The sequence below is a fragment of the Triticum dicoccoides genome, chromosome 4A (genome assembly GCF_002162155.2).
Source record: "Triticum dicoccoides isolate Atlit2015 ecotype Zavitan chromosome 4A, WEW_v2.0, whole genome shotgun sequence".
In the NCBI taxonomy this organism is placed as follows: domain Eukaryota; kingdom Viridiplantae; phylum Streptophyta; class Magnoliopsida; order Poales; family Poaceae; genus Triticum; species Triticum dicoccoides.
Window position 1 is genome coordinate 738,877,238 of NC_041386.1, and position 13,100 is coordinate 738,890,337.

General features: G+C 48.8%; 1 pseudogene; it reads right to left on the minus strand.

Moving 5' to 3' along the window:
- Nucleotides 1-2,592: 2,592 nt before the first annotated feature.
- Nucleotides 2,593-13,100, minus strand: part of LOC119284365 — a 16,329-nt pseudogene continuing 5,821 nt past the window's right edge.

A 13,100-nucleotide genomic window follows, 5' to 3' on the forward strand; every position in this document is an offset into this window, starting at 1 on the left:
AGCGGATCCGGGTGAAAACCTTGTGCTCGGCTTCATGCCATGGCCGGCGTTGGTGACACCCTGTTGTGTCATTACCTTCTTGAAGGCATCGCCGTGGAGAAGTTCTAGACCTCTATCCGCTACCTCCGGGGGAAACCCTAGATCAGTTGATCGGATGACGGCGGCGCGTTGGTGTCGTTTCCTCCTTGGGGGCGTCATTCTTGGAGGCGTACACGGGATCGAGGGACCAGCGGGCGCCTTTTTGGTGGAGCGGTGCTTCATCCTTCACATTGATGACGGCGGATCTCGGCGGCGTGGTGCGGTGGAGACTCGGCGCCCGATGCGCGGTGATGGACTCGCGCAGGTGGAGGTAGTTGTCTGGCGTCAAGGTGGCGTCGATGACGGAGTGACCTCACAAGGTAGAAGCCTCAATATCTGCTCTGAAGACGGACATGTGGAAGATGGCGGTGACGACACATGTGAGTGCGTCAGACCAGTTTATGCCCCAGACCCAGTATGTGGCTTGGATGGGGCTTCTGGCTTTGGATGATAGGATTAGGTGAGTAGTCTGGGTATGTGGCCCAGGTAGCACCCCTGCATCATTTGGATAGGAGTAGTGGCATATGTTGTCAAGATGGCGGATTCAGGCATATTGTTGTAATACTTTGTAAGGTCCTCGAGAATAATCAATAAAGTGGCCGTATGCATCTCCCAGATGCAGAGGCCGGGGGTCATCCTCCTTTTCTAAAAAAAAGATAATAACGAGAAATAAACGAGACAGAGAGACACGGATTTTTACGTGGAAACTCTTGCGGGAGAAAACCACGGACGCACGAAGGCGCAATCACTATGAGAAGGAGTATTACAAGCATGAGACGACAGACCGTCTTAGGTGCGACTACATGGGGTATATATGAGGGGCAACACATAGGAGTCCTTGTAGGACAAGTAAACGAGTTGTACTCGTACGCGTCGGTACCAACGCAAAGGCCCACACCGTATGTACTACGTCTAGTCCAATACGGTACTAGAATTTAGATCATAATTTAACACCTCGGACGAGCGCAGGGTGCGGGCAGCAAGGCGGGGAAGCCTGACGGCGGCACGGGAGGAGCAAAGATGTGCACCTTGGAAAAAAAGGGTGCGTAGCGCCATGTCTCGCCAAGATCGCCGACCTTAACATTGAGAAGGTGTGGGGCCGGGACGGTGGTGACGGTTGTCTCCATTTGTCTGCGACTGTCCTCTGTGTAGTAGAGTTTAATGTTTTATATATATGACATTTAATTCTTATATAAAATGCTATAGAATTTTGGAGGATAATAAAAAAGCTAAATAAGAATAATGCATGCATAAGAGATATAAAATATAAGAATATTGGAGCACCACATCAGACATGAGCTCCAGTTCTGGTATACTCCCGACCTCTTTGCCCCCTACTCCATCGTCATTGGCAATGGTTCTCTCTTACTCATTACCAGCATCGGTTCTACCTCTTTCCCTACTCCCTCCCGCCCTCTCTCCCTTTTAGAAATCCTCATCTCCACCACTCTCATCAAAAAACCTAGTTTCTATTTGTGCTTTTTACCCGTGACAATTCCGTTTCAGTTGAATTTTATCCATATGGCTTTTCTATAAAGGATCTGGCCACCAAGACAGTGCCTTTCCTATGTGACTCCCCTGGTGATTTAGGTCTTTTTGTATTATTGTTATTAAGGGGAAAAGGTAGAATTTAGGCATCATTCCGTTTAATTGTAGCTACTCCCTCTGCCTACAAATATAAGATGTTCTATCTTTTTTTCTGATTTGAATATATATAGACACATTTTTGTGTGCTCACTCATTTTAGTCTGTATGTAGTCCATATTGAAATATACTCCTTCCGTACCAAAATATAAGACGTTTTTGCTGTTCAAATTAAACTTTAACAACGTCTTATATTTTGGAACAGAGGTAGTACAAAACATCTTATTTTGGTCACATCACATTCTTAGGTCTCACTGCGTCGAGCAACCAAACTAAAGCCAAGACCAGGCTGGTGAACTGCACGCACATCTTCAGACAAGAAGAATGGGTACTATGCAGTACTCAACTGATTGCCTTGAAGCCTGCTTTTGGTAGAATATCAGTTAGCAGTCACCGACATGACATGTCGATACTGTACAAGAAAGGATTCGGTTCATTTTACTTTTGTTTGGTTATAAGAAAGCAGTAGTATATGAAACGATGCTGACAAACGAGCACAAAACTGAAAATAGGCTCTGTCTAAATACACACGACACACACCATCTGAATAAACTCTTGGGTGGGTTTTGCTATCAACCAATGGGTGGGTCTTGCTGTCAACGTGAGTTTCACGTACTGTCGATATTAATATATCCCCTTTATCAAAAAATCAAGGTGAGTTTGTCTTGCTAACAAGGTGATTTTGACTGTAATGAAGCGCCTCCTAATTCAGCTAGCTCCTGTCCAGAACTAGCTCCGAATTCAGGTCTTGGTAATTCGAGATCAGCTGCAGTCTTCATAGCATTAGCTAAAATACTGATCTAAATGCTCTTATATTTTCTTACGGAGAGGGTACTAATCTGCACTTTTCATTGGACATCCATGACTGATTCACTCTCTCACAATTGCTCCCCATCCACCATCACTGACTTCTGTGACAATTGTCCACATTGTTCCTGAAAGGGAAAACAGGGGAAATTCAGTATCAGGATGAAGTGCACTCATGAGCATACTATTTAGTTAGGAAAAATTAATGTCTCGCATGGCACCATACCAAGTTTAGCTGCAATCTTCACAGCATTAACAACACATGCCTGGAAAGAGTCGTGGAGCCATCCAGCTTGTGCAGTTTCCCAGCTCCTGATTGTTTACCCATCACTGTCTCTCTCAATTTGCTCCAGACTGGTCATAGACATTTCACTGACAGCACCGGCAAAACAGAGCACGGCTATCATACAAAGGCTGTATGCTAGAGTAGCAGTAGCACGGCTATCATACAAAGGCCGTCTGCTAGAGTAGGAGTAGCACGGCTATCATGCCAGCCCAAGATGATCAGCACCGAAAACTGAGTTGAACTGTAAGATGACCCAGCCTAAGGCACCCCGCCTCCTAAATTTGAATTAAACAAATGAGTGATACTTTCAACTTAATGGACTATTTGAAAGATTAAAAAAATTAATGAAATACCCATGATTTTTGAGAGTGCAAAGGTGGCTGACAGGAGCTAATTTACCTTTCCATTTATTTGCAGGTGGGAATCTAACTCACACTTCATTCAAATAGCCTCCGGCGGATATGCGCGATCTTTGGCCAACTTTCTCCATCAGGTGCTTGGCACCTCTCATTCAATAGCTCAGAACAACCCGATACACGTATCTCTTGGAGGGAGAATGGTATCTCTGGTAAAGATGATATGTTTGGGCACCTAAAGATGTCAAGCGTCTTCAGATTGGAGAAATACTTCAGATTTGATGGAAGGGAAATCATTTGACAATTAACGAAATCAAGGCCCATGACAGATTTGAAATTTGCTGATTCTTCGAATGAAATAAATGGTTCCTTGCATCCTACAAGAGTGAGATGTGCTGGAACAACGAGAGCTTCAGCCGAAAGCATGTTGTCGAGTATTACAGCACTGCTAACACAGAGTGAGCTCTGGACTCGAAACTGTGAGATACACTCGGGGGTGAGTTCTGGAACATCAACCAAATGTACGCCATGAAATAGCAGGGAAGACAATCCTTCGAGCGTACATAAATCTGGCAAGTGCTCCATTGAGAATGATTTAACAGCGGGGAGACTACCAACAGAAAAGCCTAGGGTGGTTCTGCAATTGGCTATGAGAATATGCTTCATGTGTGGCCAGTCAGCACAGAGGAAGTCAGCTGCAAGCACGCAATTCTTTATAGTGAGGCTCTTAAGGGATAATGGCAAACATTCGGCTCCATGGACCAACTCTAAAGAAGGGCAGGAATACAAGCTAACGGCTAAAACAGAGGTAACAGCTCGTAAGCCCCCTAATGACCCAAGGCACCAGCAAGGACTAGTTTTTGTTGAACATTGGAGGATCCCTTCTGAAGGAAGTGTAGTTAAACTCATAATCTTTGATAGGATCAGTATTTGCAGTGAAACCAGACCATCAAGGCAAACAACTCCATCTGTAATACTGCACGAAGAAAGAGACAGTTCATGAAGTCCTGATGTTGGAACCAGCGGCAGCCCAATGCTCGTTCCATACAAGAGGCTCATCATATGCTCATGACAGTATTTTTCGTAAAAAGGGGCGCTTTATTACTTAAAAAGTTTAAGCATTACACCCGGCCTCTGCATAACTAAGATGCACACAGCCAACAAAGTCCTCACACCAAGCCAAAAGAAAAGAATAAGGTGATATACAAGGAAAAATGAATTCTGTATAACGCCTAAACTGAAGGTTGCCCAATCCTAAGATCATGCTGTCACCCACGTTGGATAAAAATATCCCTTGCTGTACCCTTCAATCGTGTACACACCTTCATAAATAGGTCTCGATTCTCCACTTGTTGTAGAGAGGATCATAAACCAAGAGTCCCGGTACATCTGTAGATAACCTGCATAAGAGAAGTACTTTTATCATTAATATGCTCATGACAGTATAACCATGCCTTGATGATATCCTCTTTTATGGATACTTCATCTCCCTCCCTTTCTAGAGCACTTTCAAGGTTGTGAACATGTGGTATGTCAGTATGCATCAATATCGCCAGCTGCTTCAAATACGAATGTTCCGACGAGAGTACACTCCTAACATGTGATCCTGTATCCACCTCCGAGATTAAACTAAGTTGTGATGCCAAGTGGTCTGTCCTGATGATTATCCCTCTCTGATCATGATGGTACAGCTCATGGTTGGATATAAATAGAAGAAGTGTACAATTGTGCACTCCTAACACTTCAAGTCCAAGTGGAAGGCAAGGTAATCCCTTCCGGTTTGGCATATTATTGAGGTAAAGTGAAGAGAAATCCCAAATAACTCGGTACTGGGTGGTAGGCTTTGCACTGAGTTGCAATTTTCAAAGACTAAAGATTCCAAATTCTCAAAATACGGACCATCAAGTAACCAGTCTGGATATTTTGAAGATTTGTAACTGTTAGTTATAAGATCCTCAAGTTGAGGCGGTGGCATCAAGCCTTCTAGAACCTCCAAATGTAAACTATCCTCTGCATTTGTGTTATTTTTGTAACTCCAGACAAGTTGTAAGCTGCTAAGATGACTTTTCTGATGCAACTTTGATTGTAAGGCTTGATCCTTCCCAGTGACATTCTCAAGATTTGTCACACTTAAACTGCCACGAATCTCGTTCATGTCCCTCAACTGTTGCAACTCATATCCCTTTTTCTTTTGCACAGCAAAATTCTCAAATTTTTGAAGCAAAGTTACCTTCCCAACGTTGGGAATTTGAGGCATTCCTTCATTGTATGCCCGTCCAAGATGCTGTTGATGAAGTCATGTACCTAGGGTAGGGTCATAGGCCTGACCTAAGTACCCTTCCCAAGGACACCCTCAGAAGAAACTACCTTCCAGTCGACCAAGAGAGACTTCACTCGACGGACTCGAAGGACTCGACCATGAAGACTCACTCGACCACCAGGAGATCAAGAGCCACTCTGCATCCAAATGGTCTGTAATTAAGTAATCTTTATGGCATTTAGGACACTTTATGTAAGGCGTTACCAGTAACGCCTAGCCTTAATGTACTTTAAACCCTACATAACTGAGGGTCGGAGGGGTCTGGCAGGCACTATATAAGCCACCCCCCTCCTCAGTGTAAAGGGTTCGCACCCCTGTAATCTATACACTCATAATCCAGTCGACTGCCTCCGGGCTCCGAGACGTAGGGCTGTTACTTCCTCCGAGAAGGGCCTGAACTCGTACATCCCTTGTCCTTACAACTGCTCCATAGCTAGGATCTTGCCTCTCCATACCTACCCCCCATTCTACTGTCAGACTTAGAACCACGACAGTTGGCGCCCACCGTGGGGCAGGTGTCTTAGCGATTTCTGGAGAAGTTGCAATTGTTCCGATTGCCTTCATCATGGTTTCCGGTGGAGTTTTGGTCGAGGGCCGCAAGATCCGTCTCGGCGCGCTCACCTTCATCGCCGACGACTCCGCTTGGCTCCAGGAGGCTCCACTCGACATCGACGCGCCCGTCCGCGGGGTGACACATTTTCGGGCGTGTGTCCGCGGCGTTCTGTTGCGGCAGCCGTCGACTCCTTATCGGTCGACTCCCCTATCGTCCTCCCTCCCAGTCAGCCACCAGCGCAAGCGCTCTGGTCGGTCGAGGCTGCAGCGGTGGGTAAGGCACGCGGTGGCCCGCCAGTCGGCCACCACCCAAGTCGCGGCAATCGAGCCCGATGAATCTCTCTACGGCCTGTTCGATCTGTCGACTGGCTCCGTAGAGACCGCATCTGAGTGCGACAGCAGCGATCCGGTGGCGGAGGTCTTGATGGTCAACGGGCCTCGTAGCCCTCCCGGCTTCCCCCTCGACGACGGGGTGGACGGTGGAGGCGACCCCGCTCAAGTCCATGAGGAATATCAACCCGAGCCACTTAACTCCCTGCAAAGGGAAGAACTTCGCCGCAGGAACATGGATGCCCTGCATACTCCCATCGCAGGAGAAACTCCCGAGGCTCGTGCCTTGGAGGAGGCGCGTTTGGCCAACTTGGCTGAACGCACTCGTCTGGAGAATCTCCAGCGAGCACTCGACGAGCGCGCGCGGCAACGAGTACCCGACTCCAATCGACGTCAACTCTTCCCGCAGCCGACTCAGATTAGAGATTTGCTCCGGGCAGCAGGAGATCAGAATTCAGCCGTGTCGCAGTCACGCAACAGGATTCACAGTCGATCCGTCGCTGCAAATACGGTTCAGTCGGCTCACAGCTCTAGATCGCCTCCGCGGCGTGAAGGACGTGAGAATCGACGGGACCAATATGGTGACCGATAGGATCGTGATGATAGGCGTCGGGTGCCCACTCCTCCCCCGAGGGGTGGGTCCTACGCTCATCGGCAGGAAGATGACAGGCGCCAGCTCAGTGTGGGACGAAGAGCTCCGGTCGACCCCAGGGAACCAGGCTTTGACGCGCGATCTATCATCGTGCAAGGCTTGGTCGATCGGAACAGGGCTCATCGAGGTGGCCACGACAGAGATGCGCCCACTAGCATCCGAGTGCATGTTTCTGGTCCGGGATGTTTCAGCAGGGCTATCAGAGCCGCAGTGATTCCCCCCAACTTCAGGTTGGCGACTGGAGTCAGCAAGTTCACCGGTGAGTCTAAGCCTGAAACTTGGCTTGAAGACTACCGAGTGGCGGTGCAGATTGGTGGCGGAAATGATGAAGTGGCTATGAAGTATTTACCACTCATGTTGGAAGGTTCGGCCAGGGCGTGGTTGAATCAGTTAACTCCTAGCAGCATTTACACTTGGGAAGATCTTTCCCGAGTGTTCGTCAGAACATTCGAGGGAACTTGCAAGCGACCGGCTGGATTGACAGAGCTGCAAGTTTGTGTGCATAAGTCGAATGAGACCTTAAGGGAGTATATTCAGAGATGGATCACTTTGCATCATACCGCGGAGAACGTGTCTGATCATCAGGCAGTCTGCGCCTTCAAGGATGGTGTTAAGAACAGAGAATTGAGTTTGAAGTATGGTCGGACCGGAGATATGACCCTGAGTCGGATGATGGAAATTGCTATTAAGTACGCCAACGGCGAAGAAGAGGACCGACTCCGGAGCGGCAAGTACAAGCCTAGTCAGTCGGAGAAAGGGAACTCCAGTCGGAAGCAGAAGCGGAAAGCTGAACGAGCGGCTCCTGGAGAGGCTCTGGCCGTGACTCAGGGCAAGTTCAAAGGAAAACCTAAAGGATCCTGGAACCCCAAGAAGGTGAAGGATAAAGAAGGAAATCACGTGATGGATCTGCCGTGTCACATCCACACGAAGAAAGACGAAGAGGGTAATTTTATTTACCCGAAGCATACCACTCGCCAGTGCCGGCTCGTGATCCAGCAGTTCCAAGGTAAACAGCCCAAGGACAAGGAAAAGGAGTCGGACAAAGCCGAAGACAAGGAGGACAGTGATGGAGGATATCCTCATGTTAACTCCACTCTGATGATCTTTGCTGATGTGGGGAGCAAAAGCCGACTGAAGGTTATCAACCGTGAGGTGAATATGGTCACCCCGGCGACGCCCAGTTATTTGAGATGGTCCCAAACTCCCATTACATTCGACCAATCTGATCACCCGACTCACATAGCCACCCCTGGGAGGCAAGCTTTGGTGGTCGACCCGGTCGTCGAAGGCACTCGACTGACGAAGGTGCAAATGGATGGTGGTAGTGGACTGAACATATTATATGCAGAGACGCCGAAAGGAATGGGCATTCCGATGTCCTGACTGAGCACTAGCAACATGAGTTTTCATGGAGTTATACCCGGAAAGAAGGCTGAGTCACTCGGCCAAATAGCTCTGGACGTGGTGTTCGGTGACTCGAAGCATTTCCGCAAAGAGAAGCTGACGTTTGAAGTCGTGGATTTTCAGAGCGCTTACCATGCTATTTTGGGGAGACCAGCTTATGCACGGTTCATGGCTCGACCATGTTACGTGTACCTCAAACTGAAAATGCCCGACTCCAAAGGCGTGATCACTATCACTGGTAATCGGAAGAAGGCGGAAGAGTGCTTCCAGAAAGGCTCGAAAATTGCTGATTCCCAGATAACAATGGTCGAGCTGGAAGGGTACAAGCAAAATGCAGATCCGAGTGATTTGTTGTGGGCCAAGAAGCCTGCCACAGAATCAGCATTTCAGTCGTCCGGGGAGACGAAACCTGTTCACATTCACCCGACCGACCCAAATGCGGCTCCGACCCATATTTCCACAACACTTGACCCTAAATAGGAAGAAGCGCTCATCCAGTTCCTCCGTGAGAACTGGGACATCTTTGCATGGAAGCCTGCTGACATGCCGGGTGTTCCCAGGGGACTGGCTAAGCATTGCCTAAGAGTCGATTCAGCAGCAAAACCAGTCAAAGAACATCTTCGACGGTCCGTCCAGAAGAGAAAAGCCATTGGTGAGGAGGTGGCTCGACTATTGGCGGCAGGGTTTATCCGAGGGATATACCACTCCGAGTGGCTCGCCAATGTCGTCATGGTTCCCAAGAAGGACAAGTCACTCCGCATGTGCATTGATTTCAAACACATCAATCGGGCCTGCCCGAAAGATCATTTTCCTCTCCCTCGCATCGATCAAATTGTTGACTCGACCGCGGGATGTGAGAGATTGTCTTTTCTAGACGATTATTCCGGGTACCATCAGATCCGTCTGTACGGACCCGATGAGATAAAAACAGCTTTCATCACTCCATTCGGGTGCTTCTGCTATATTACCATGCCATTCGGCCTCAACATTGCCGGAGCCACGTTCATGCGGATGATTCAGAAGTGTTTACCCACTCATCAGTCGGAACATTGAAGCGTACATGGATGATATTGTGGTCAAGTCACGAAAGGGTTCCGACCTGTTGACCGACCTCGCTGAAACATTTGCCAATCTCGGAAGGTATGATATCAAGCTCAATCCGTCAAAGTGCACATTCGGAGTTCCTGGTGGAAAGTTACTCGGTTTTCTTGTTTCCGAACGAGGAATCGATGCTAACCCAGAAAAAGTCGGTGCTATACTCCGAATGAAACGCCCTGTGCGAGCGCACGATGTCCAGAAGCTTACTGGATGTTTGGCCGCGTTAAGTCGATTCATCTCTTGGCTCGGTGAAAAGGCATTGCCTCTTTACCGACTGATGAAGAAGGCAGACAAGTTCGAGTGGACTCCAGAAGCTGATGCAGCGTTTGCTGAGCTGAAAGCTCTGCTCTCCACCCAGCCGGTGCTTGCTGCTCAAATCAGCAAAGCGCCTCTGTTGCTTTATATTGCAGCCACAGGACAAGTCGTCAGTACAGTACTTACGGTCAAACGGGAAGAGGAAGGGAAAGCCTTCAAAGTTCAACACCCAGTGTACTATCTGTCTGAAGTTTTGACTCCGTCAAAGCAAAGATATCCTCATTATCAGAAGCTTGTGTATGGAATCTACATGACCACGAAGAAGGTTGCTCATTATTTCTCTGATCATTCCATTACAGTCGTCAGCGACGCTCCACTTTCAGAAATTCATCACAATAGAGACGCAACTGGTCGAGTGGCGAAATGGGCAATTGAACTCCTTCCCCTTGATATCAAGTTTGAGGCAAAGAAAGCCATTAAGTCCCAAGCAATAGCAGATTTCCTTGCCGAGTGGACTGAACAACAGTAGCCGACTCAAGTTCACTCGGAGCATTGGACCATGCTCTTTGATGGCTCTAAGATGTTAAATGGTTCCGGTGCTGGGGTAGTCCTGGTTTCCCCCAGAGGAGATAAGCTCAGATATGTGCTCCAGATTCACTTTGATTCCTCCAACAATGAGGCGGAATACGAGGCCCTTTTGTATGGGTTGCGCATGGCCATTTCACTCGGCGTCCGTCGCCTTATGGTTTATGGCGACTCAGATTTGGTGGTTAACCAAGTGATGAAGGAGTGGGACGTTAGAAGCCCAGCCATGACTGGATACTGCAATGCAGTGAGGAAGCTGGAAAAGAAGTTTGAGGGGTTAGAGCTCCATCATATACCCCGACTGAAAAATCAAGCGGCTAATGATTTGGCGAAGATAGGTTCCAAGAGAGAAGCCATTCCCAGCGATGTGTTCTTAGAGCATATCCATACTCCATCAGTAAAAGAAGATCCTTTTACCGAAGAAGCTCCGCAGCCCAAGAGTGCCACAGATCCGACTGAGGTTGAAGTCCCAGCAGTGGTCGACTTGGTCATGGAGGCTTTAGTGATCACTCCCGACTGGACAGTTCCATACATCGCGTATATCCTGAGAAAAGAGCTCCCGGAGGACGAGGAAGAGGCTCGACAGATCGTCCATCGATCCAAGGCCTTTACTGTGATCAAAGGACAGCTATACAGAGAGAGCGCGACTGGAGTTGGTCAGAAGTGCATAACACCAGAAGAAGGTCGAATAATCCTTGATGACGTCCACTCGGGGACCTGTGGCCATCATGCGTCCTCTCGGACCATCGTGGCCAAAGCATACCGAGCAGGATTTTATTGGCCAAGGGCGAATGAAATGGCAAAGGAAATAGTCGACAAGTGTGAAGGATGCCAATTTTACTCCAACATGTCACACAAGCCTGCATCAGCTCTGAAGACCATTCCACTTGTTTGGCCCTTCGCAGTATGGGGTTTGGATATGGTTGGTCCCTTGAGAACAGGACGAAGCGGTTTCACACATGTACTGGTAGCAGTCGACAAGTTCACCAAGTGGATTGAGGCTAAGCCCATCAAGAACCTTGACGCCGGTACTGCTGTCAGCTTCATCAGAGAACTGATATTTTGATATGGAGTCCCACACAGCATCATCACTGACAATGGATCAAACTTTGATTCGGAGGAATTCAGGGTGTTCTGCACATCTCAGGGCACATGAGTCGACTACGCTTCAGTCGCCCATCCCTAGTCGAATGGACAAGCGGAGCGGGCCAACGGCTTGATCCTCAAAGGGTTGAAACCCCGACTGATGCGTGACCTCAAGCATGCGGCTGGAGCATGGGTCAATGAACTCCCCTCGGTGCTGTGGGGTCTAAGGACCACGCCTAACCGGTCGACTGGAAGAACTCCATTCTTCTTGGTCTATGGAGCTGAGGCGGTCTTACCGAGTGATCTACTCCACATCGCTCCTCGAGTTGAGCTCTACACCGAAGCTGAAGCAGAACAAGCGCGGCAGGATGCAGTCGACCTCCTAGAGGAAGAAAGGGAGATGGCTTTGATCCGATCGATCATCTACCAACAAGACTTGCGTCGCTTCCACGCCAAAAACGTGAAGAGTCGAGCCTTCCAGGAAGGAGATTTGGTTCTCCGAGTGGATCAGCAGAAACCACACAAGCTTGCTCCTTCTTGGGAAGGACCCTTCATCGTCACCAAGGTTCTCCACAACGGAGCGTACCGTCTCTACAACGTCGAGCACAATATCGACGAGCCCCGAGCTTGGAACGCGGAGTTACTCCGCCCATTTTACACTTAAAGTTTTCACTCGGATGAGTTGTAATAAAAGCACTTCTGTAGTTCATGTTTTGCAAGATAATAGTGTCATAATTTCCCCAATGATTTTTGTCACTTTTATTTGTTCAGTAAAATTCCCCCTCAGTTGGTGGCTTAGCTACGAATTCGTTTCGCCTAAGTTTCAATAAAATCCTACCGAGTGGCGAGCCAGCCTCCCACTCGGCGGCTTAGCTGCGAATCCGTTTCGCCTAAGTTTTAATAAAATCCTACCGAGTGGCGAGCCAGCCTCCCACTCGGGGGCTTAGCTGCGAATCCGTTTCGCCTATGTTTTAATAAAATCCTACCGAGTGGCGAGCCAGACTCCCACTCGGGGGCTTAGCTGCAGTCCAAGTACTCGCCTAAGTTTCAATAAAATCCTACCAAGTGGTGAACCAGCCTCCCACTCGGGGGCTTAGCTGCAGTCTAAGAACTCGCCTAAGTTCAAATTCAACGTGCGCTCCGCAAGGGAGACGAGGTGCAGGTCGACTGCTATCCTCTCTTCCGAGCTACGCCACAAGTACAACGTGCGCTCCGCAAGGAGGACGAGGTGCAGGTCGACTGCTACCCTCTCCTTCGAGCTACGCCACAAGTACAATGTGTGCTCCGCAAGGAGGACGGGTTGCAGGTCGACTGCTACCCTCTCCTTCGAGCTACGCCACAAGTACAACGTGAAAATCCTACTGAGTGGAGAGCAAACCTCCCCACTTAGGGGCTTAGCTGCAGCCCAGTGCTCGTCTAAGTTTTGAAAATCCTACCGAGTGGAGAGCAAACCTCCCCACTCGGAGGTTTAGCTGCAGCCCAGTGCTCGCCTAAGTTTTGAAAATCCTACCGAGTGGAGAGCAAACCTCCCACTCGGGGGCTTAGCTGCAGCCCAGTGCTCGCCTAAGTTTTGAAAATCCTACCGAGTGGAGAGCAAACCTCCTCACTCGGGGGCTTAGCTGCAGCCCAGTGCTCGCCTAAGTTTTG